Source organism: Pristis pectinata, chromosome 24 (genome assembly GCF_009764475.1).
Source record: "Pristis pectinata isolate sPriPec2 chromosome 24, sPriPec2.1.pri, whole genome shotgun sequence".
NCBI lineage: Eukaryota > Metazoa > Chordata > Chondrichthyes > Rhinopristiformes > Pristidae > Pristis > Pristis pectinata.
The window spans coordinates 8,195,559-8,220,452 of NC_067428.1; positions in this window are offsets into that span (position 1 = coordinate 8,195,559).

The following is a 24,894-nucleotide window of genomic DNA, read 5'->3' on the forward strand; positions in this document are numbered from 1 at the left end:
TAGAGCTACTGGGGGAGAAGATGGGTGATGTGGCTTGTGATCACCCCCACCACCATTACAACCGTCCCCCCCCCCCCCAACCATCCTATTCCCACCACTCATACTATTGGAACAAAACTGGAGACCAATCACATGAGTGGTTGAAATAGGGTGGGCGGACACTTGGGTGAAGTGCTGGTGGGGGCATTGGTGCAGTTGCGTTGGATGATTACTGGAATGTTAATGAAAGAACCTATTTTAAAGGATATCTATCCCTTAATCTCAGAATCAGAATCAGGTTTATCATCACTGACATTTGATGTAAAATTTGTTGTTTTGTGGCAGCAATACAGTGCAAAGACACAAAATCTATAAATTACAAAAATAATTAAATAGTGCAAAAAAAATAATGAGGTAATGTTCATGGGTCCATGGATTGTTCAGAAATCTGATGGCGTAGGGGAAGGAGCTGTTCCTGAATCGTTGAGTTTGGGTCTTCAGGCTCCTGTACCTTCTCCATGATGGTAGTAACAAGGAGGACAGGTCCCAGATGGTGAGGGTCCTCAGTGATAGATGCTGCCTTCTGAGGCACCGCCTCTTGAAGATGTCCTCAATGGTAGGGAGTGTTGTGCTCATGATGAAGCTTGCTAAGTCTACAACCCTCCGCAGCCTATTCCGATCCTCTGCATCGGAGGCTCCATACCAGGCTGTGATGGAACTAGTAGGAATGCTCTCCACCGTCTATCTATGGAAATTTGCAATAATCTTTGGTGATATACCAAATGTCTTCAAACTCTAATGAAGTCAAGCCACTGGCATGCCTTCTTTGTGATTGTATCAATGTGTTGGGCCCAGGACAGATCCTCTGAGATGTTGATGCCCAGGAATTTGAAGCTGCTCACCCTTTCCACTGCTGACGCCTCGATGAGGACTGGTGTGTGTTCTCCCGACTTCCCCTTCCTGAAGTCCACATTCAGTTTCTTGGTCTTGCTGATGTTGAGTGCGAGGTTGTTGTTGTGACACCACTCAACCAGCTGATCTATCTCTCTCCTGTGCGCCTCTTCATCACTGTCTGACATTCTATCGACAACAGTGGTGTCATCGGTGAATTTATAGATGGTGTTTGAGTTGTGCTTAGCCACACAGTGTGGAGAGAGTTGAGCAGTGGGCTAAGCACACATCCTTGAAGTGTGCCTGTGTTGATTGTCAGCGAGGAGGAGATGTTATTGCCGATCTGCACTGACTGTGGTCTCCCGATAAGGAAGTAGAGGATCCAGTTGCAGAGGTCCAGAGGTCCAGGTTTTGAAGCTTGGTTATCAGTACCGTGGGAATGATGGTGTTGAACACCACCTGTGATGGCCCAGGAAAGTCGGAGCCTTTTCGCTAATTCTTGCAGAAATCAATGCTCTGGCCAAGACCCATGAGTATTTTAGCCCATGGCGTTTGAGAACTCCATTTGCACTGAAAAAATTGGGCAGGTGACATTTGACTTTGACTTTGATTGTACACAGTTTGAAGGCACCATAGTCTGTGTCCTTAATGAAACCACTGGAAGAATGATGTCCTACCTAATGGTGAGAAGTTGACTGATTCACTTCAGCAATTATCATTGATAGTTATCAAGTGGATGCAAAAGTTTACACAGTCCTAAATCAAAGAGAAATGGAATTCTTACAGTGTCTGGGCTGACACTGCTCCACAGTACACCATCAGAAGACAGGATTAGGTTGCAATTCATCTGATTTTGTGTTTATGGAACAGAACAGCAGCGACTGCACTTTGGGAGTAATTGGTTTTCTTGAGGATATGAATGATATTCCAGCGGGATTAGGTCAATTGTAGGGAAGCAGAGGCAGATGAAGAATTTGCCAAGAAGTTGTGGAGAAGGATGCAAAGGTCCTTGTCTCAGGCCTTCCTGAGCAGCTGCATAACAGAGATTTCTCTGACCTATGGGCTGTTTCCAACGACACACACACACAGATGGATGTCAAGTGCTGCTGGAAGATCATCAACTCTGTGAAAGACTGTCTTTGATCTGCCCGAAACTTGTTGGTCTTCCAGCACTGTGAGATGTCCGTAAAGGAATGCTGCCCACTTGCACATTCCAGGCTGCAGGAGTATGTGCTGAGGGATGCACTGAAGCTCGGTGCAGCCAGTGCAAAAGCTCTGTGGTGAAGGACCACAGCCTAGGATCCTTCCACTACTGGACGTGGAGGGGCTAAGTCAGGTGGGGAAGCCCCTCAAACAATGAAAGAGTGTATCGCTCCAGGAACCCACATGAGTGGCAATGGTGTTATGGTTAAAAAAAATATTAACACTACTGAATGTTTTGACCAAATTACACTAAAAATGTAAAGAGTTTTGCACTGTGCTTTTTTAAAAATTTTTAAATTTTTTTTAAATTTTAGTTACAGTGTGGTAACAGGCTCTTTCGGACCAACGAGTCTGAGCTGCCCATTTTAAACCCAAATTAACCTACCCGTACGTCTTTGCAATGTGGGAGGAAACCGGAGCACCCGGAGGAAACCCACAGAGACACGGGAGAACGTATAAACTCCTTACAGACAGCGGCGGGAATCGAACCCCGATCGCTGGCGCTATAATAGCGTCACGCTAACCGCTACGCTACAGTGCCGCCTATTTGTATGTGCATTTTGTTATGAATAAAGTTTGTTCTTGAAGTAAAGAGAAAGCAGTTATGTGAACCATGAACTCAGACAGGGAAGCTGAGAATAAGAAAAGACTTCAAATTAGTCATGAATACATGCCAGGCTACAACATGTTGCTGGAACAGAAACAGGGAATGCTGGTTACACTCAGCAGGTCAGGGAGAATCTGTGGAAAGAGAACCAGAGTTAACATTTCAGGTTGAAGAACATTCTGATCAAAGGGCCTGACCTGCTGAGTGTTTCCAGCATTTTCTGTTTTTGCTTTGGATTTCCACCCTCTGCAGTTGTTTCAATTCCTTTAACGAGCTCCTGGAATTTGATTAGGTCGAGCTTTGCTTTTTCTCTGTGTAATTGTAGTGATGGAGAAGATGGCTTGCTGGTCCATGTCTTCTGTTTAGTATACACAACAGGTGGATGAAGCACAGCAATGTAGCACTGTATAAAAGAAAGATCTTTTATGTAAATCATCTTTTTTGTACTGTGTCCAGTTCTGGTCACCTCATTATAGGAAGGATGTGGAAGCATTGGAAAGGGTGCAGAGGAGATTTACCAGGATGCTGCCTGGTTTAGAGAGTATGCATTATGAGGAGAGACTAAGGGAGCTAGGGTTTTACTCTCTAGAGAGAAGGAGTGGACAGCCAGTGCCTCTTTCCCAGGGCACCAATGCTCAATACAAGAGGGCATGGCTTTAAAGTTTAAGGGAGATATCAGAGGGAGGTTTTTTTACCCAGAGAGTGGTTGGGGCATGGAATGCGCTGCCTGGGGTGGTGGTGGAGGCAGGTACATTGGTCAAGCTCAAGAGATTGCTAGGTAGGCATATGGAGGAATTTAAAATAGAGGGATATGTGGGAGGAAGGGGTTAGATAGTCTTAGACGAGATTTAAAGGTCGGCACAACATTGTGGGCCGAAGGGCCTGTATTGTGCTGTACTGTTCTATGTTCTATGTTCTTTTTCTACAATAACAGTCCACGTGCTGCACTGTATTGATTTTGTAACTCAGCAAATATAATAAATGTTGCTTCAACATAAGCAAGAAGAAGCGCGATGCACAAGCTGTAGAGGATGTCAATATGGTAATTTCATGCTGATGGTAGAGAATCATGCTTGTTGGCCCCAGGCATTGCGAATTCAGGCAAACACCCACCCCTTTGTCTGACTATTTTCTTACACCCAGTATTTCAAAATATATACTGAAGGCCAAGACACTCTTCCAGTAAGATTAAGCTGGAAAACCACCCCTCATACCTAATGTGTAGACTGCAGCCTAACCTTCCCCATTGATGGCTTCGGTCTCCTTTACCATAATGCACTAACATCAAGTAAACTCACCGAAGGTTCCAGTGACATAATCAACCTCAGTCTAGAGAAAAATATTCTGCAGTTTTCTGTAAGGAGCCACCAACAATTTCAAAACTGGCTGCAAAAGACGAGTGGGTCAGGAGTCAAAGGTTCCAGCAAAGGTTTTTTTTTCCCTTTTCCATCACTGCCTGTTTATTTTAGGAAGATAACATGTTTTGAGAATGCCCCTGGTCACAGGCTGAGGGGATTGAAAATGTTTGATTCCTTCCTCTGGGAATCTGGGAAGATTAGGAGGAGTAGACCACTTATTCCTTTGGGTCAGCTCTGTAATTCATTTGGATCAGGGCTAATCCGTATCCGAACTTCATATTTCCAAATTAACGCCATATCCATCGACCTGATAAGAAAAAGACATTGATCTCAGCATTGATACCCCCAATAGGTGCAGCACTAAAGCTTTTGAGGGAGGAGAGTTCCAAATTTCTGCTTTTTTTTTGGTTGAGTGAAGTTTTAAAATTTTGATGTCATAACTTTCTAAAGTGTAAACCTTGTTTAAAATGAAAACATGCAGTTTTGTGTTCCTGATGCTGGAGTGAAGGGGTTTTCATTCATTACAATTTCTATTGAATTTTTGTAAAATCAATACATGGCATTACTTAATCACTCCTGCTTTTACATTTTGTCTCTTTCCTTGTGTCCTTCACCACAGCCTGTGGTTTCTCAATCAATCATACACCAATGCAGTAAAGATAAAATAATTACTAAATGATTAGCTCTATCCATCTCTAATCATCCTTCTGTGCAATGCCAGCATTTTCTGTTTTATTCTCCATTTAACTACTTTATTAGTTTAAGAAGTACACTTAATTATTTGCAGACAGGGGAGAACGAAACTAGCTGCACCACTATCGGCAGCACAGTCATGCAGCAGGAAGGACTGCTCCTTCACATCTCCAGTAAGACAGGTTCAATCCTGACCTCCGGTGCTGTTTGTGTGGAATTTCAAAGTCCAAAGTTGAGTTTATTGTCATATGCGCAAATATACATATGCACAGGTGCAGTGAAAAACTTACTTGTAGCAGCATCACAGGCACAAGGCATCAGATAAGCGGCACTCACAAGAAATTTCCATGTCCTCCCTGTGACCACACATGGATGTTCTGAATTCCTCCCACATTCTAAGGATATGGCAACATCAATTGGCAACAGTAAATTGCCCCTAGTGTGTAGATGAGTGGTAGAATTTGGAGGGAATTGAGATGAATGCGAGGGGAATAAAATGGGATTAGTGTAGCATTAGTGTGGATGGGTGCTTGGCAATTGGTATGGACTTGATGGGCCAAATGTCCTGTTTCTATATTTTTAGAGTCACACAGCACAGAAACAGGCCCCTCAGCCCATCAAGTCTGCACTGATCATTTGCACTAAACCTCCATCAATCCCTTTCTTCCCACATTCTCATCAACTGCTCCCAGATTCTACCAAGCAGCTGGGATTATTTGCAATGTACCACTAAACTCCCAACATGCGCTTGGAAGATGAAAGCATCTTCTAACACAATGCAGATAATTGCAAAGTGTTAATATCTCCAGGCCTTGAAATTGTGCTGCATGAATGCTGGCATGAGAAACCCAAGCATATGCCATTCTTTTGCTTATCATCTCAACGCATACAGACAAACATGTCATTGAGAGATACAGCACAGAAACAGGCCCTTTGGCCCATTGAGTCTGTGCTGAGCATCAACCACACATTTACACTAATGTCACATTAATCCTATTTTTTAATTCTCCCCGTCTTCTCATCAACTCCTCCCAAATTCTCCCACTCACCCACACAGTAGGGGTAATTTACAGTGCTGAATTAATTGACCAAACCATATGTCTTTGGGTTCTGGGAGGTCACCAGAGCATCCAGAGGAAACCCATGCGGTCACAGGGAGAGCATGCAAACTCCACACAGACAGCACCCGAGGTCAGGATTGAGCCCAGGTCTCTGGCGCTGTGAGGCAGTGGCTCTACTAGCTGTGCCACTGTGTTACCCTGTGGCTTTATGAACTCTGTGAGCTCTATCTATGAAACAGGCCTAATAGCTGATTCCAATTATGTTAAATATGGATCTTTGTGTTGAATATTCTTGAAAGCACACAGCAAGCCATTTACATTTGCAAAGAGCCATAGGTTTAGTGAATTTCCTGGATCCTCACATATTTAAATACAGAACATTTTTTGGAAAGAAATTTTATGGCAGCTTTCCCACTATCATGGCATCCAGATGTCTGGTCACCGAACAGCAGGGAATTGCAGTAGTTGATAATGAAAAATAAGGTCCAACAAACAGTAAAAGAGTCCATTTCATTTGGCTGAAGGGCACAAGTTAAAAGTCCCCAACCCCCTTTTGAATAAATCTGGAACACTTTTGTGACCATTATAACAGGCTTACAGCACATCTAACAACACAACATTCAGACATGCTTCCCTTGGCATTAGCATATGACATGGGTCTTTGATATTCCATGGCCATTTTGTACATCCTGCTGTTAGCATCTGAAACAGTCCACCAAGATCTTAGCCACTAGATCTACCACTTTCTAAATCTTTGTCACAAAATTTATATTTAAGTTAATATCAATTCTAAACTTTGTGATGTACATGTTGCTGTATGTCGTATCCTTTGTGATCTCTCCATTTATTGCAATTGTTTCAAAAATAATTTTTTTTCCCCATTTTCATACTGCAGTTGTTTTCTCTGCCAAATATCTATCAGTTAATTATTACATTTCCTGTCAACCTTTGCCATCACTTCTTAATTTACTGCCCTCTACGGAAAGTATTTAAATCTAAACTCCCTGTAACAAAATGCAGGCTTGGACCAAAGGCCCTTATTTTAGTGCTTATGCTTCTGCCAAATATATTATTTAGATTTAATTGATCTAGCCTGCTGAGAATCTTGAATTTATCCCTTCAGCTGCCCTTTCTCCTGTTTGCAAGATCAAACAGATAATTATGGATCATGAAGACCCCCTTTGGTAGATTGGTAGTTTACAAAGACAGAGTTAGGTTCTCCATAGACTCCCTGAGGGTCTTCTGAGGAGGATAGTGACGCTGGTTTTGAAGCTGGTGGGAAGAAGGGGTACTTACAATATGAGTTAGCACGAATGCTGGGGTGAAGTTGGAGGTTTCATTAGAGGAAGATAAAGTAAACTGGAGTTGCATCTTGTGCAGAAGATGGGCACTAGGACAGCACAAGAGAACTTGGAGAAATTAGGGAAACTTCCATGTATGGGCTGGAGATGAACATTAGAGGGATTACTTGGCCTGGAGGAGAAGCTGAAAGATTGCCACAAACTTAGCGATGAGTAACCCCATGGTCTTCTTGCATTTTGTCACTTCAGGTGACGATGGAGTGATAGAGGATTGGCTTTAAAGGAAAGAAAGTCCACAGAATTGTCCACAGAATTTACCTGTACTACGTCAATGCACTCTGTACTAACTCAATGTAACTGCACTGTGTAATGAATTGACCTGTACGATCAGTTTGTAAGACAAGCTTTTCACTGTACCTCGGTACAAGTGACAATAATAAACCAATACCAATACCAAAGAATTCTCAAAGGCACCTTTGGATAAACTGGGAATACTGTGTAATTTCAGCAGTTGTCTCACAGAATAGTTTTTGTTGCAGGAGTTACAACTATCAATCATCTACTCACTTCCATTTGTGTTGGATTCAAAGTAGCACGAAACATGCTTTGCTGCCAATTCTTGTGGGACTTCGATATTTAGTTTGCCTGCATTGTTGCAGATTGAATGAAAACCATTCTCAAAGATTACACAAGATGCTCTATCTTGGATTCCCACAGAGACCTTGAGAAAGACTTTCACCATAGTTAGTTCTGAGAATAGTTTCATTAAGCAAATAGCACATCCACTTGGCATGTCAAAGAGATGGTTTATGTGATTTGGCAAGCAATGCTGACTCTAAGGGCCTATTGACTAATTATATTATAAATCAGAATGATCTGAATAGAAGGCTTTTTAAGATTTCTTTATTGTCACATGTACATTGAAGCACACAGTGAAATGCATCTTTTGCGTAGAGTGTTCTGGGGGCAGCCTGCAAGTGTTGGCACGCTTCCGGCGCCAACGTAGCATGCCCACGACTTCCTAACCCGTACATCTTTGGAATGTGGGAGGAAACCGGAGCACCCGGAGGAAACCTATGCAGACACCGGGAGAACATATAAACTCCTTACAGACAGCAGCCAGAATTGAACCTGGGTCGCTGGTGCTGTAATAACGTTATGCTAACTGCAACACTACCGTGTTTAAAGAGTACGGTACACTCCATTCTTTTAAGTAAAATTTCAGTTCGGAAAAATGGTCAAGGAAAAATTTAAGCATGTTGAAGAAATATTCACATTTACTAACTCACCTCCTCACTCATGGTCTCACCTATCAATCCAGACTTACATACACACTCAATCATCTGGCCACCCACAACTCTAACCTACTCATCCACACTCATCTACACTCTCACCACCCACCCACATTCACCCTTTCATTCTCTCACCCATCCATTCTCTTCCCGACCCACCCTCTCATGCAACACCTCACCAACTCACCCATTCACTCACCCTCCCACACACCTACTCATTTACTCAGTCCACATGCTCACTCCCCACTCTTTCTTGATCTCACTCGATCGTTACTCACCCATTCACCCACTCACTCACTCACTCTCACCAATGACATTTTGTGAGCAGCTAAGGCCACTAGATTTACTCTGTGGACTACAGTGACCTGCAAGAATTTACCCTTCAGTTAGTATTTCAAATGAAGTCGTAAACGAGAATTCGCAACTTCACTCCATAAAACAAATTAATTCTTACTCTTCTGTCTCAAATCCAAAGCTGGAAGTTGGTCAGCGCCAAATCCTCTTGAACAAGTTACAAGGCTGCAGCTTACTGATTTAATGATTACGTTTAGCAGTTTAACTCCCCTGGCACAGATATTTGTACAGTTCTGGGAAGTTAGAGAGACCAGCGTGCCTAAAGCCACTGTCTTCCTTTTTCTTATTCATTAAAAGTAATTTTCAGGAACTCTGGTAATCGAGCAGGTTGACCTCTTTATCCATATTCCAGTGTTGGCTCCCATTGTGCAGAACTGTGCTGGGAACACAATATTGCAGAAATGTGACTTGCTGATAATTGCCCCCACAACATTAGCATTCATATTTTAGAAAACATAGCTTTAATTGAATTAGTTGTGTGTTTTGGACCAAAATAGTTTGGGAAACACACCAACTGGCAAAAGTCAACGATTGCAGCAATTAATAGCACAATAACTCAACTACTGCATTGCAATCAATGCACACACACATCCCTTTCTGTACAATGGGCACTCTGAGAGACAGCCTGTCTAACCAGTTTGACAGAATTGCCTTGAGTGTTAGATTTTGTGTAGATGTGCACACTCCTATTGAAAAGCTGGCTTTCCACTAATTAGACAAAGCTGAGGAGCCCAGACTGAGTGACAAATGGAACATCATTAACAATTGCTTGGGAATTAATTGTTGCATTAAACAAGCATGCGATTGCCTGAATATAAAGAACTTGGTAAACTCTAAAGAATCCTCCAGTTATATTTATCCCAAAGATTATTTCTCATTATTGTTTTCCCATTTTCTCCCACATCTCTCCAACTTCCAACTTAAGATCCCAAAGAAGACAATGTGAAATCTTGCTCACTGAAATAAAAATGGTAAATCCATGTTATGACCATGTTTGGAATTCAGTCTGTACCCCTGCCCTGGAGGTGAGATAGAACCAGAATGTTGTTACGGCATGGTCGGAGGCCATTCAGCTGATCCAGCCCCTGCTGACTTTTCCTGAGAGATTTCCTGAAGTCTGCATGAATTCTGTCCTTTTCACCAGCACTTTGCCTTTAGCCCTGGGATTCTTTTCTGCCTCGAGTATCTTTTGAAAGTGAAGATTGAATCTGCTTCTACCATCGCTCCAAGCAATGAATTCTGGATTATACATTGTGTGAAAGTTTTCTTTCTTTCATCACCCTGGTTCTTTAGTTCCTCATTTTAAATCAGTACCACCTAATTCTTGATCCTGCACCCGACAGCAATAGTTTCTCTGTAGATCTGTCAAGGTTTCTGCTCCAGAGTGGTTTAAATTGATTTCCAGAGGGAGGATCCTGAATTGCTTTCGGGTGAACAAATAAGAGAAAGTCCTGGGACCTTATGGGGATGCTGGGGTCACAAATGCTCTGGTTTGGAGTTGGGGCCTATAACTTCTGATTTCCTGCTCACATCACTGAGAGTGAACTTCACAGAAATCACTCTTATGTATCCTCTACCAGTGTCACAGTTTTAGGCAAATCTTCAGTCAACTGTTCTGCTGTTGGTTGATTCAGTCTCTCTTCAGTCCATTTGAAACCTGATTCCTCTTCTGAATGGGCTCGACAAAGGTGCACCAACATCTTTACTTACTTAGAAGGTTAAGGAGGTTCAGCTTGTCACAGAACACTCTAACAAACTTCTACAGACGTACTGTTGAAAGTTTCCTGACTGGTTGCATCATGGTCTGGTATGGTAATTCGAATACACAGGAACGTAAGAAGCTGCAGAGAGTAATAGACTCAGCCCAGTACATCATGAGCATATCCCTCCCCACCATTGGAAGTATCTGCAGGAAGCACTGCCTCAAGAAGGCAACATCTATCATCAAGATTCCCATCATCCAGGCTATGCCATCTTCTCGCAACTACCATCAGGTAGAAGGTACAGAAGCCTGAAGTCCCACACCACCAGGTTCAAGAACAGCTACCTCCCTTCAACCATTCACATCTTGAACCAACCTGCACAAACCTAATCAGGCACGGTAGTGTAGCGGTTAGCATACCGCTTTACAGCGCCAGCGACCCAGGTTCAAATCCGGCCACTATTGTAAGGAGTTTGTACATTCTCCCCGTGTCTGCATGAGTTTCCTGCGGGTGCTCCGGTTTCCTCCATGCCAAAGACATACAACTTAGGAAGTTGTGGGCATGCTATGTTGCTGTCAGAAGTGTGGCAAGCGCTGCCCCTAGAACACTCTACGCAAAAGATGTATTTCACTGTGTGTTTTGATGTACATGTGACTAATAAAGACATCTTACATCTGCCTTTTTTTCTTTGTCTGCTTCCACCTATCATCCACCTGCCTGTGTCTCCCACCTCCATCCCCCTGTCCGCCATCATTCTTCACCCCTCCTCAGTCTACCAATCACCTACAGACCCCTGTATCACCCCCCCCCCCCCCTCTCCTCTTCCTTCTGGCTATCTTCCCTCTCCACTCTCAGTCCTGATGCAGGGTCTTGACCTGAAATGTCAATAACTTCTTTCCCTCCACAGATGCTGCCTGACCTGCCGAGTTTCTCCAGCATTTTGCTTTTTGCATTATAATAGAGACAACACTTCAAAATATCTTCATTAGCAGTCAACGGTTTTGAGACCATGGAAGGTGATATACAAATGCAAATTGACCTTCTATAGATTCATAGAGAGATACAACACGGAAACATACCCTCTGGCTCACGGAGCCCGCACAGACCATCAACCACCACATAGTGGAGAATTCTACAAAAAGAATGTGGCTCAGATCTCCCAGTGGTTAAATCAGTCAATGTATCATCTTAGAGCTGATTGAGGCACGCAGACCAGGAAGAGTCCAGGTTTAAAGTCAAAGTCAAGTTTATTGTCATATGCACAAGTACATGTGTGCACAGGTGCAATGAAAAACTTACTTGCAGCAACATCAAAAGCACGTAGCATCAGATAAGCAACATTCACAAGAAAAAAAACATAAATTAAACATAAATTATTTGCAATTTTTACAAGAAAGAACACAATTAGAACAAAAACATGTCCATTGTAGAGCATTTAGTGTTTATCTATACTGAGGCAGTGACAAGGTAAGATAAGATAAGATGCAAGGTCAAACAAGGTTGATTGTGAGGTCAAAAGTCCACCTCATCGTATAAGGGAACCATTCAACAGTCTTATCACCGTGGAATAGAAGCTGTCCTTGAGCCTGGTGGTATATGCCCTCAGGGTCCTGTGTCTTCTGTCTGATGGGAGAGGGGAGAAAAGAGAATGACCCGGGTGGGTGGGGTCTTTGATTATGCTGGCTGCTTCACCAAGGCAGCGAGAGGTATAGACAGAGTCCATGGAGGGGAGGCTGATTTCCGTGATGTGCTGGGCTGTGTCCACAACTCTCTGCAGTTTCTTTCAGTCCTGGGCAGAGCAGTTGCCATACAAAGCCGTAATGCATCCAGATAGGATGCTTTCTATAGTGCATCGATAAATGTTGGTGAGTGTCAAAGGGGACATGCCAAATTTCTTTAACCTCCTGAGGAAGTAGAGGTGCTGGTGAGCTTTCTTGGCCGTGGTGTCTATGTGGTTGGACCAGGACTGGCTATTGGTGATGTTCACTCCAAGGAACTCGAAGCTCTCAACCTTCTCGACCTCAGCACCATTGATGTAGACAGGTACATGTACACTGCCCTCTTTCTTGAAGTCAATGACCAGCTCTTTTGTTTTGCTGACATTTGATCCTGATTTTGACTTTATATCTGGATCGTATCAACATTATCAGTGATTCACATAATGTGTCAGCCTAACCCAATTGATGGCTGTCCGAACCCACATTCTGTCTCAGTCATTGCTGGCAGGACAGAGAAATGAGAAGACATAGATTTAAGATAATTATCCAATAGAACAAAAAGAAAAGGAGGAGATATTTTTGACATCCTGCGATCTAGGACGCACTTGCTCAGAAGATGGTGAAGCAAATTCAATCGTAAATTTCAACAAGGAATTGGATCTGCGAATGAGAAGGAAAGGAGTTGAAGACTCATAAGCAAAGACCAGGGAGGGGAACAGATCCAGTACGGGTACAAGGAGCTGGTTGTCTAAATCGATTTTGTTGCAGAAGGCATTGGGTTCTGGGAGACACAGGAAGGTGCAGGTACTGGAATCTGGAGCAATTTAGCAGATTGAGCAGCATCTGTGGGAGGAAAGGAGTTGTCGACCCAGCGTTTCGACCTGAATCGCTGACAATTCCTTTTTCCTTGCAGATGGTGCTTGACCCATTGAGTTCCTCCAGCAGATTGTTTGTTGCTATTGGGTTCTGGGACTTGTATAACCCTGCAGTGCAGTGTTGGGAAAGAACTTGTGTTTAATCCATGCTAATCTCCCACTGTGGGGAAAGAACTGGCTTGTTAGAGACAAGTTTGTGCTTTCAGGAGCCGGAGAGAAAAATTAGCTGTAGAAATAATGATCTGGCATTTGCACTGGTAACCTCAGGGCATCCCAAAGAGTTTCACAACTAAAAATGTCCTTTTGAAGTGGTTAGCTCTGCAATAGCGAGTGAAGTGGTCACCTCACTCATGTTCCAGGACCCATGTTTGTTCTTGTCCTGCTGTGTTGCCTGTATGGAGTTTGCACTTTCTCCCTATGATGCACAAGTTTCCGCTAGGTGCTTATGCCTCCTCCAAATAATACATGCATTGGGAGGTTATTTGGCCACTGTAACTTGCCCCTAGTATGTGGGTGAAGGGTAGAGTCAGGGGGGAGTTGATGGGAATGTGGGGGAGGGGAATAAAATGGGTTAGGGTAGGTTTTGTGAAATGGTGCTTGATGGTCGTAGTAATTCCAGAGTAATAAAGTATGAAAACAGGCCATTTGGCCCAACTTGTCCATGCTGACCATTGAAGCTAGACCCATTTAAATTGTGGTTGGTGTAGCTTCAGTGGGCTGAAGGGACTGTTTCTGTGCTGTATCTCTCTACGACCTTATTAACTGTGGATTTGTTATTTGTTTATTACCTTCTGTGGTCTCAAAGCCCATTACTGTTGAGATTATGCAGATGCCGTAATCTGGAGCATCAGTCCTGATGAAGGGTCTCCACCCGAAACGTCCACTGCTTATTTCCCTCCATAGATGCTGCCTGACCTGTTGAGTTCCTCCAGCAGTTTGTGTGCATTACTGCAAAAGTTCTTTTGAAGTATCGTCATCATTGTAATATGGAAATGGGATAGTGAATTTGTTAACAGCTAGATCCAATAAAGAGCAATGAAATAACAGCTGGATAACCTATGATAGTAATGTTTATTGAGAAATACAGCACAGAATGTTACAGCCCTTTGGCCCACGATGTTGTGCCAGCATTTTATCCCGCTCTAAGATCTATCTAACCCTTTCCTCCCACATAGCCCTCCACTTCTCTATCATTCATGTGGCTATCTAAGAGTCCCTTAAATGTCCCTAATGTATCTGCCCCCACAACCTCTGCCGGCAGTGCATTCCACGCACCCACCACTCTCTGTGTAAAAAATTACCTCTGACATCCCCCTTATACCTTCCTCCAATCACCTTAAAATTATGCCCCCTCATGTTAGCCATTGTCGCCCTGGGAAAAAGTCTCTGACTGTCCACTCGATCTATGCCTCTTATCATCTTGTACACCTCTATCAAGTCACCTCTCATCCTCCTTCTCTCCAAAGAGAAAAGCCCGAGCTCGCTCAACCTATCCTCATAAGACATGCTCTCCAATCCAGGCAACTTCATGGTAAATCTTCTCTGCAGCCTCTCTAAAGCTTCAACATCCTTCCTGTAATGAGGTGACCAGAAATGAACACAATACTCCAAGTGTGGTCTCACTAGAGTTTTATAGAGCTGCAACATTACCTTGCAGCTCTTGAACTCAATACCCTGACTAATGAAGGTCAGCACACCATACGCCTTCTTAATACGCCTTCTTAACAACCCTATCAACCTGCGTGGCAACCTTGAGGGATCTATGGACGTGGACCCCAAGATCCCTCTGTTCCTCCTCACTGCTAAGAGTCCTGCAATTAACCATGTATCCTGCCTTCAAATTCGACCAGCCAAAGTGTATCATTTCACAATTTTCTGGGTTGAACTCCATCTGCCACTTCTCAGCCCAGCTGAGCTCAATGTCCCGTTGTAACCCTTGACAACTTTCTACACTATCCACAACACCACCAACCTTTGTGTCATCTTCAAACTTACTAACCCACCTTTCCACATCCTCATCCAAGTCATTTATAAAAATCACAAAGAGCAGGGGTCCGAGAACAGACCTCTGCGGAACACCACTGGTCACCGACCTGCAGGCAGAATAGACTCCATCTACCACCACCCTCTGTCTTCTGTGGGTGAGCCAATTCTGAATCCACAAGCCAAGTTTCCCTGGATCTCATGCCTCCTGCTTTTCTGAATGAGCCTTCCAAGAGGAATCTTATCAAATGCCTTACTAAAATCCATGTACACCACATCCACTGCTCTACCTTCATCAATGCGCTTTGTCACATCCTCAAAGAATTCAATCAGGCTTGTGAGGCACGACCTGCCCCTCACAAAGCCATGCTGACTGTCCCTAATCAGCCTATGCTTCTCTAACTGCCCATAAATCCCATCTCTAAGAATCTTCTCCAGTAATTCGCCCACCACTGAAGTAAGACTCACTGGTCTGTAATTCCCAGGGTTATCGCTGTTCCCTTTCTTGAACAAAGGAACAACGTTTGCCACCCTCCAATCATCTGGCACTACTCCTGTGGCCAGTGAGGATGCAAATATCATGGCCAAAGGCACAGCAATCTCTTCCCTTGCTTCCCATAATAACCTTGGATATATCCCGTCTGGCCCCAGTGACTTATCTATCCTAATGTTTTTCAAAAGTTCCAGCACATCCTTTTTCCTCACGTCGACATGCCCGAGCATTTTAGCCTGTTGTACGCCATCCTCACAAACATCAAGGCCTCTTTCATTGGTGAATACTGAAGCAAAGTATTCATTAAGGATCTCCCCTACCTCTTCCGACTCCAGGCACATGTTTCCTCTTTTATCCCTGATCGGTCCTATCTTCACTCTCGTCATCCTCTTATTTTTCACATACGTGTAGAACGCCTTGGAGTTTTCCTTAATCCTACTCACCGAGGACTTCTCCTGCCCTCTTCTAGCTCTCCAAAGTCCATTCTTAAGCTCCCTCCTGGCTACCTTGTAACTCTCCAGAGCCCTGTCTGATCCTTGCTTCCTAAACCTTAGGTTAGCTTCTTTCTTGCCCTTGACAAGATATTCTACATGTCCCGTCAACCAGGATTCCTTCCCTCTACCATCCTTACCCTGCCTCAATGAGGCAAGCCTATCCAGAACACCGTGCAAGTACTCCCTGAACAACCTCCACATTTCCACTGTGCACTTCCCCGAGAACACCTGTTCCCAATTTACGCTCCCAAGTTCCTGCCTAATAGCATCATAATTCCCCCTCCCCCAATTAAATACTTTCCCATATCGTCTGCTCCTATCCCTCTCCAAGGCTATGGTAAAGGTCAAGGAGTTATGGTCACTGTCTCAAAAATGCTCTCCCACCAAGAGATCTGAAACCTGTTCAGGCTCATTGCCTAGTACCAGGTCCAGAATAGCCTCTCCTCTGGTCAGCCTATCCACGTGCTGTGTCAGGAATCCTTCCTGGACACACCTAACAAACTCTGCCCCATCTAGCCCCATTATACTAAGGAGGTGCCAATCAATATTAGGGAAGTTGAAATCACCCACGACAACAACCCTGTTATTTATGTACCTTTCCAAAATCTGCCTCCGATCTGTTCCTCAGTGTCTCTGCTGCTAATGGGGGGGGGGGGGGGGGGGGGTATCTGTAGAATACTCCCAATAGAGTGATCACTCCCTTCCTGTTTCTGCCAAACTAGTTTGAACCCTCCGCAACAGCTCGAGCAAAGCTGCCTGCAAGAATATTGGTCCCCCTCCAGTTCAGGTGTAACCCGTCCCTTTTGTACAGGTCGTACCTTCCCCAGAAGAGATCCCAAAGATCCACGAATCTGAAACCCTGCCCCCTGTACCAACCCCTCAACCGCCCATTCATCTGCCAAATCAACCTGTCAGCCCAGAAACTGGAAACAATCCCCTGCATTTTCTTGAAATAGAACAGTGAGCTGTATTACACTCTCCTTGTAAGGGCAGCCAAGAGCCTCGGTTTCACATAACACTTGACAAAAAGAGGAATGAGATAAGTGGAAATGATTCCCTGCAGGGAAAGTAATTACAAGAGATTCCCAGAGGAGTGTGCAGTGAACGCAGTAGGAGGACCAGTGGAAGGCCTGAATCCCAAGGAGAATAAAACCAGTGTGAAACTGAAAGCTGAGCTGCCTTTGCAGCTTGCTACACAGCTGACTCCCAGCAAAAAGATGCTGGAGACTGACAATCCAGGCCATAACAAAGCAAAGCAGCTGACTAATTAGATAACAGCCTATCAATTATTCAAATCAGTTAAAACAAGTTTTAATTAAACATTTACATTTGTTGGCGGTGACAGACACTGTACTGCTGTGTGCCTTTGCAACTGTACGAAATCACAGCTCAATCTTGAAGAATACATCAAGGAACTTCAAAGTGATTTCCCTCATCTAAGTTACAAGGTTTTCTTGATTTCCTTGGTGTCTTGGTGAGCTATAAGAACCACAGGTACATTTAGAAATCCCAATGGAAACATTTAATGAAAGAAAGACATTTAGATTCTTCATCTGATATGCTTCCACCGACCATGTACAACCAATCCTATCAATCTCTCTGCTGCTACCCATTTAATTTTGCATTGAAGCACTTTGCAAAGGAGCTCTGCACATCATCCAAAGGTAATTGACATATTATATTAGAAAAGCTTAGCCTATGTCCTTGATTTTTCTTGTTTGCCCTGATGCCTACCTTGGTATGTTTCTGCATGATCCCATGAGCTCAGAAACAGCCAAAACGTGCCTGCCTTCATCACTCACAAAGTATAAGTCTCACTCTTAATTCTTTAGATAGCCAGATATTGGATGGTGTAACCATATAATGGGAATTTGTGCAGGGAAGCTGTAGTTCTCTAACTTTCAGGCTGTACTTACTCCCCTATCCAGTATATTCTTACTCTTTTGCTCCGGTTATTTCGACCCCATGATCTGACACTCTGACCCTTGGATTGTAGATATTATGAGCCCTTAGTCTGATTACTGTGACCCAGATATTCTGGTCAACAACTCCCAGATATTCTAATTCCTGCACCCTACATATTTTGACTATTGCCCTCAAATTACTGCTAAGAATATTCTTCACCTTATTTCTTCATTCCAGTGGTGTCATTCATGAAGTACCTTTTGGTTTAAAAAACCATCCTCTCCGTAATAAACAACAACAAACAATCTGCTGGTGGAACTCAACAGGTCGAGCAGCATCTGTGGGAGGAAGGGAATTGTCGATGTTTCAGGTTGAAACCCTACATCAGGACTGGGCATCAGGGTCACCACACTATAGGCAGGATGTAACTGCACTGGGGAGAATTCAAAGGAGATTCACCTGGATGTTGCCTGGATTGGGAAACGTTAGTTATGGGGAGAGACTGGATAGGCTGGGATTGTTGTCTCTGGAATGAAGGAGGCTGAGGATTGACCTGATAAAGGTATATAAGATTATGATAGAGCAGATAGTCAAAATCTTTCTCCCATGATAGGGGTATCAAATCTGGAAATATAAAATAAAAACAGAAAATGCTGGAAATACTCAACAAGTCAGGCAGCATCTATGGAGAGGTAACATTTCAAGTTGGTGACCTTTCACTAGAACTGAGACAATGCAGAGAGTAGGAGGGGTGAAGAGAGTAAAGGCAATGCTTGTGATAGGATGGAGACTCCAGATAACATGAATGGTTTTGGTTCTGAATGAGAGGGGATAGTGAAGGCTTACTAATCTTAGCTGATAGATGTGACTTGATAGAGGTGTACAAGATGATAAGAGGCATAGATCAAGTGGACAGTCAGAGACTTTTTCCCAGGGCGACAATGGCTAACATGAGGGGACATAATTTTAAGGTGATTGGAGGAAGGTATAAGGGGGATGTTAGGGGTAAGTTTTTCCACACAGAGAGTGATGGGTACATGGAATGCACTGCCGGCAGAGGTTGTGGGGGCAGATACACCAGGGACATATGAATGATAGAGAAATGAGGGGTGATTTCGGATGGAAGAGTTAGGTAGATCTTAGAGCAGGGTTAAATGTCGGCACAACATTGTGGGCCGAAGGGCCTATACCGCGCTATAGTGTTCTAGGTTCTATGATCTATGATCCTTCTGATTTGAGGGCAGTAGTCAAACTATGTACGGTGCAGGAATTAGAATATCTGACCTGAAATCATAGCCAGCCAGTTCTGCCACGAACTGGAAAGGCTAGCTATCCGAATTTGTTGAATTCAATATTGATTCCCAAGGGCTGCAGCACCCCTAAAGGTGAGGTCATGTCTCCTGAATTTACATGGAAGAACATGAGAAAATCGAAGCAGAAGAAGGCCACCAGATCCATCAGGCCTGCCCCATCATTTCATATGATCGTGGTTGATCTCAGCTAGACTCAACTCTTCTTCAGTGCCGGTTCCCCACAACTCTCAATTCTGCAATCTTTCAAATATTTATCCATTTCTACCTTAAATATATCTAATGATCTGGCCTCCACCGCCCTTGGGGGCAGATAATTCCAGAGATTCATTAGACCAACATAAGGGGCTCAGAGCAAGAGTGAGATGAAGAATGGAAGTAACAGGCTTTCAGAAAGCTCAAGGTGTGCTTTGCATTCTGAATGGAGGTGTTCTGCAAAATAGTTACCCAATTTGCATTTGGTTTCCCCAATGTGGAGGACACCAAATTCAGTAGACTACATTGGAAGAAGCACAAGTGAATCACAGATTTAAAATAAGTTAAGATATCTTTATTAGTCACATGTACATTGAAACACACAGTGAAATGCATCTTTTGCGTAGAGTGTTCTGGGGGCAGCCTGCAAGTGTCACCTCGCTTCTGGCGCCAACATAGCATGCCCACAACTTCCAAACCCGCATGTCTTTGGAATGTGGGAGGAAACCGGAGCACCCAGAGGAAACCCACGCAGACACAGGGATAACATACAAACACCTTACAGGCAGCGGCCACAATTGAACCCCAGGTCGCTGGCGCTGTAGTTGCGTTGCACTAACTGCTACACTACCTGGATGGTGTGACAGAGCTTAATTCCAATTGAAAATCCACCCTTCACATTTCCAATTCACCTACAACTACTGGTGTGTACAAGATATTCAGCATTTCACAAATCACAATTCTCAATGCATTCGAAGATCCACACTTAATATCATGCATCAGCACCTGTATGGTTTACCCTCCTTGCAATAGCATCAATTTATGCTGTCTCAAGGCTATGCTGGTCCACAATTCCACTTCATCCATTGTCACATCAACAAGTAACTTCCTTCTTCTCAGACATCAAAGATCACAAACTTCAACAACTATTGAATTCTGGTTCTCCTCTGAATCTTTCTCTCCTTTCATGTTTTACTGACACATCTATCCCCTGGCCCCACCACTTTTCACTATCCCTTCTGATCCTCTCACTGATCCTGAGCAACCAGTTATTGGTAGAAGCCTTTGTTCATACCCTTGTGTCCCCATCTCAATAAATTCTATGCAGGGCATGATGTTGAGTTTTTCTTCTCCCTCCTTTCCCTCTGTGCTCCGTTCTTTGGCCAGGAATAGGACCCTTTCTCCCACCTTCAGAATTCACCTGGGCCCCTTCATCTTGCTTCTCACCCTCTCTCGACCTGTTCATTATTGATTGTTGATGTGACCAATCTCTACATCATCAGCAAACTTACATATATTACACATGATTCCCTTCATCCAAATCATTGATATTGATTGTGAAAGAGAGTATGATGTCCAAATTCAATAGGGAAAGACCAGGTAAGAAAGCAGGTGTTCCATCTGTTTGAATGGGACAGTGACTTAGTGGCAGAGTGTTGTATGTGGTCACTGAGTGATGGGGCTAGTGTTGCTGATGTTTGAAAGGTGCTTTTCCGCAAAGGGAGGACATTCAGTTCATTTTGCCCATGCTGGAGATATTTAGGTTACTCCCACTTCCCAAATGTCAGTTCATACCAGAAGCAAAATAATGCAGTTCCTAGAAATTACAATGCAAAGGAACTGCTGGAAAAAGTCCCTCAGCATCTTCGATGGGAGAAACAGTTAACCTTTAAAGTTGATAACATTCATTCTAATTCAGTTCCTCTCCCCACAGACACAGTCTAACCTGCTGCACGCCTCCAGCTTTTTCTGTTTTTATTGAGCCCTTCTTAATCTCCCATTTTTTCCTTACAGATCAGTTCATAACTTTCTTTTCACAAGGACTATGTTCAATTGCATGCATAATTCCACTGTGGTAAACCACTGACTGAGATAGGTGACACCTTCTGGATACCTGTGAACATGAACAAGATTTTTAAGTTTCATTTCATCTATTTTTAATTCCATTGCTTTTCAAAGGATTCCATAATTTAATGGTCCTTTTGAGCAGCAAAGACATGACATAAATCTCATTGTAGCTTTTTATAGTTAAATAGAAAATGTCGAAATGCTGATATTCGTCTTATTGACTGATTCTTCTAGTCCCCGACCTCTGCTAGACTGGACTTCCAGGGTAAACAGTTGTTCATGAGAAATAGTACTGAGAGTAGGAAAAAAATGGCTAAAGGTTCATCCAGTGCACAGGAGCAATGCAATGGAAGAAAAATCACTTGCATTTAAATTGTTTGTGCTCCTCTCTGATCAGCTGTTGGAGAGAAGGTAGACAAGGAAAAACTGCATTCATTGCATCTTATTGTATCTTAAAGGAACATCTCGAATAAATTCAGAGACAATGAACTACCACAAAGCCTGGTGGCTATTACTGTGCATGCAAGCAAATGAAATGGGAGCAGGAGTAGGCTACTTGGCCCCTCTGGCCTGTTCTGTCATCTGATAAGATCATGACTGATCTAATTATAACTTCTATTCCGCATTATGTTTACCTGCGGTAATATTTCACCCCCTTGTTGGTCGAGAGTCTATCTTGCTTAAAAACATTCACAGGCTGCTTCACCAATCTTTGACGAAGAGAGTTCGAAAGACTCATGAACCTCTGAGGCATTCTCTCTTCTCCCCCCTCCCATCAGGCAGAAGATACAAAAGCCTGAAAGCACGTACCGCCAAGCTCAAGGACAGCTTCTATCCCGCTGTAATAAGACTTTTGAACAGTTCCCTAGTATGATAAGATGGACTCTTGACCTCATAATCTACCTTGTTATGGCCTTGCACCTTATTCTCCACCCGCACTGCACTTTTTCTGTAACTGTAACACTTTATTCTGCACTCTGTTATTGTTTTAACTTGCACTACTTCAAAGTACTGTTGTAATGAATTGATCTGGATGAACGGTATCCAAGACAAGTTTTTCACATTATTGTGACAATAATAAACCAATTTAAAATTTACCAGAGAAAACTTTTCTCCTCACCTCCATCTTAAGTGAGGGGAGTCCTTACTTTTAAGCAGTAAATACTAGTTCAAGATTCTCTGAGACTTCTCAGGTTTTCATATGTTTTAATCAAGTCCCCTCACATTTACCTAAACTCCTGCAGATATAAGCCTTTTGCGTTCCAAGTATTAGTCTGGTAAACCTTCTCCAAACTCCTTCCAATGCATTAACAATCTTTTTCCCAGATATGGCTCATTATTACCCTGTATAAACTGAAGCATAAACTCCCAACTTTTGTATTCAGTTCCCTTGGCAATAAACATTAAGATTCAGTTATCTTTCCTAATTACTTGCCTTTTATGAATCATACACCTCAACACCCTTTGCATCTCAGAGCTCTGCAATATCTCTCCATTTAGATAATATGCTATGTTTTTATTTCCCCTGCCAAAATTAGACAAGTTCACATTTTCTCACATTGTACTCCTTTTAGCAGATCTTTTCCCACTCATGTTGCCTCCCTATATCCCATTGTAGCCTCCTCATATCTTCTTCACAACTTACTCTTCTACCTACCTGTGTGATAACAGGAAACTTAGCAACCATAGCTGTAGCACCTTCACCCAAGTAATTTGTTCAAGTCGTCAAGGACTGACTCTTGCATTGATCCCTATGGCACACTACTCATTGCACCTCTCCAACAGAAAAAGACCTACTTAACGCTAATCTCTGTTCCCTGTTTGGCAGTCAATCTTGCATCCAAACCAATATGTCATCTACACCATGAGATTTGCATGTAGGTGTCCATCCAGCACACAACAAGATCCTACAGAAAGCAATGACAATATGATTTGGTGTTAATGTCAGTAAATGCGAGGCATAATGGCTGGGGCACTGGCAGATTTCTCTCTTTTCCTTCAAGTAGTGCCATTCGATCTTTAGTTTCCATCGGACTCATTGCAGACAGGTTACTGTGCTTAACCCTACAATCAAAAGGCAATACCACAAATGGTAAAACACCGTCTGCTCTCATTGTGTAGCAGAGTAGGACTGTACCTGCAACTCCTGACTCAGAAGAGCAAACCTCATAAACCTGAGCCAAGCTGATGGTTGGTAGAAGCTTGCCAAGCTACTCCTTTGACCACTTGAGTTATATGTCCAACAGGATTGAAGCAGAATTTAGCCCTATTGTGGACCATGTTTTGAATAGATGTCAATTTTTCTCACCCAGCTTTAACTCAAAGAGAGACACAAGAAGCTACAGATGCTGAGATCTGGAGCAAAGCAAAACAACTGCTTGTGAACTGAATGTGTCAGGCAGCATCTATGGAGTGAAATGGACAGTCGACATTTTGGGTCAAGACCCTTCATCTGGACTAGATGTTTCAGGTGAAATGTCTCAATGCGAAATGTCAACTGTCCATCTCCCTCCACAGGTGCTGCCTGACCTGCTGAGTTCCTCCAGCAGTTTGTTTTTTGCTTCAAATCAAAGTTCTTGTTTTATTTTCACTCACGGTTATCTCTTCCTTGATGATGATCAATGGAATGGAATCATGTTTCAACCAAGAGTGGTGCATGCTGACCACAGTACCATTTGATTTGTTGAGAATATGATCTAATCAAATTGTTTCCAGCTAGTTGCTAAGAGCTTTTCAAAGTCAATTTCTTCAGATTCTTGTCCTCCAGAAATGGAGCTCCCAACCAAAACCCATGTTTCTTATCTTCCCTTTTTCTACTACCAACTCCGTTAAAAAATTAACCTCTATATTTCCATTTTGTTCCAATTTGGGCTCAGATTCCAGCCCTTTTGGGAGGTTTTCCCACACTAAGTGCTGTACGAATTTGTTTTTTTGTTAACTTCATCAGTTGAAATAACAGTTCATGTGATCATCGAACACAGGCATTCTGCTGACATTGCTTTGGATTTAAAGCTTGCCTCCTGAGATAGAATTTCACTTTATAATAAAGAATCATAAACTAAAGAGCAAATTAAACACCGCGAGGTCAGTGAAGTCAATTCAAAAGTAATTCAGAATGACTTGTAATTCCACAGAATGCCAAGTCACTACTAAATTAGTTTTCTAATATGCCTGAGTCAGATATAAAAGCTTCTCCTTTGCTCTATTCTAATTTCTCTCTCTCTCTTTATCTTACCACACTTCTTGTCTAGTTTACTCTAACCTTTCCTCTCTAAACTGTGCTCCTTCATTAACGTCACTGCCTCACATATTTTCCTCCCCTCTGATATTGTTGGTGGATTAAAACTAAAGGGCTACCCCACAACAGTTTGTTAATTTAGGCCAATATAACAATAGGCTCTAACTCTAAGTCAACGTTTGGATCCATTAACATTTGGTCTTCTCACACAGACTGCTACTCACACTTTCCCTTGTCACTTCTTTTAAAACCCAAACTTTGAGGCATAGATCACAAGTCTTGGTTGTCCCTGCACAATGGAGGTGCCTAGCCATCAGCTTTTAGATAGAATTCCAGACTTAGTGATGTAAAGGCACTTCTCAAATGTACATGCTTTAAATCTACTTGCTTATT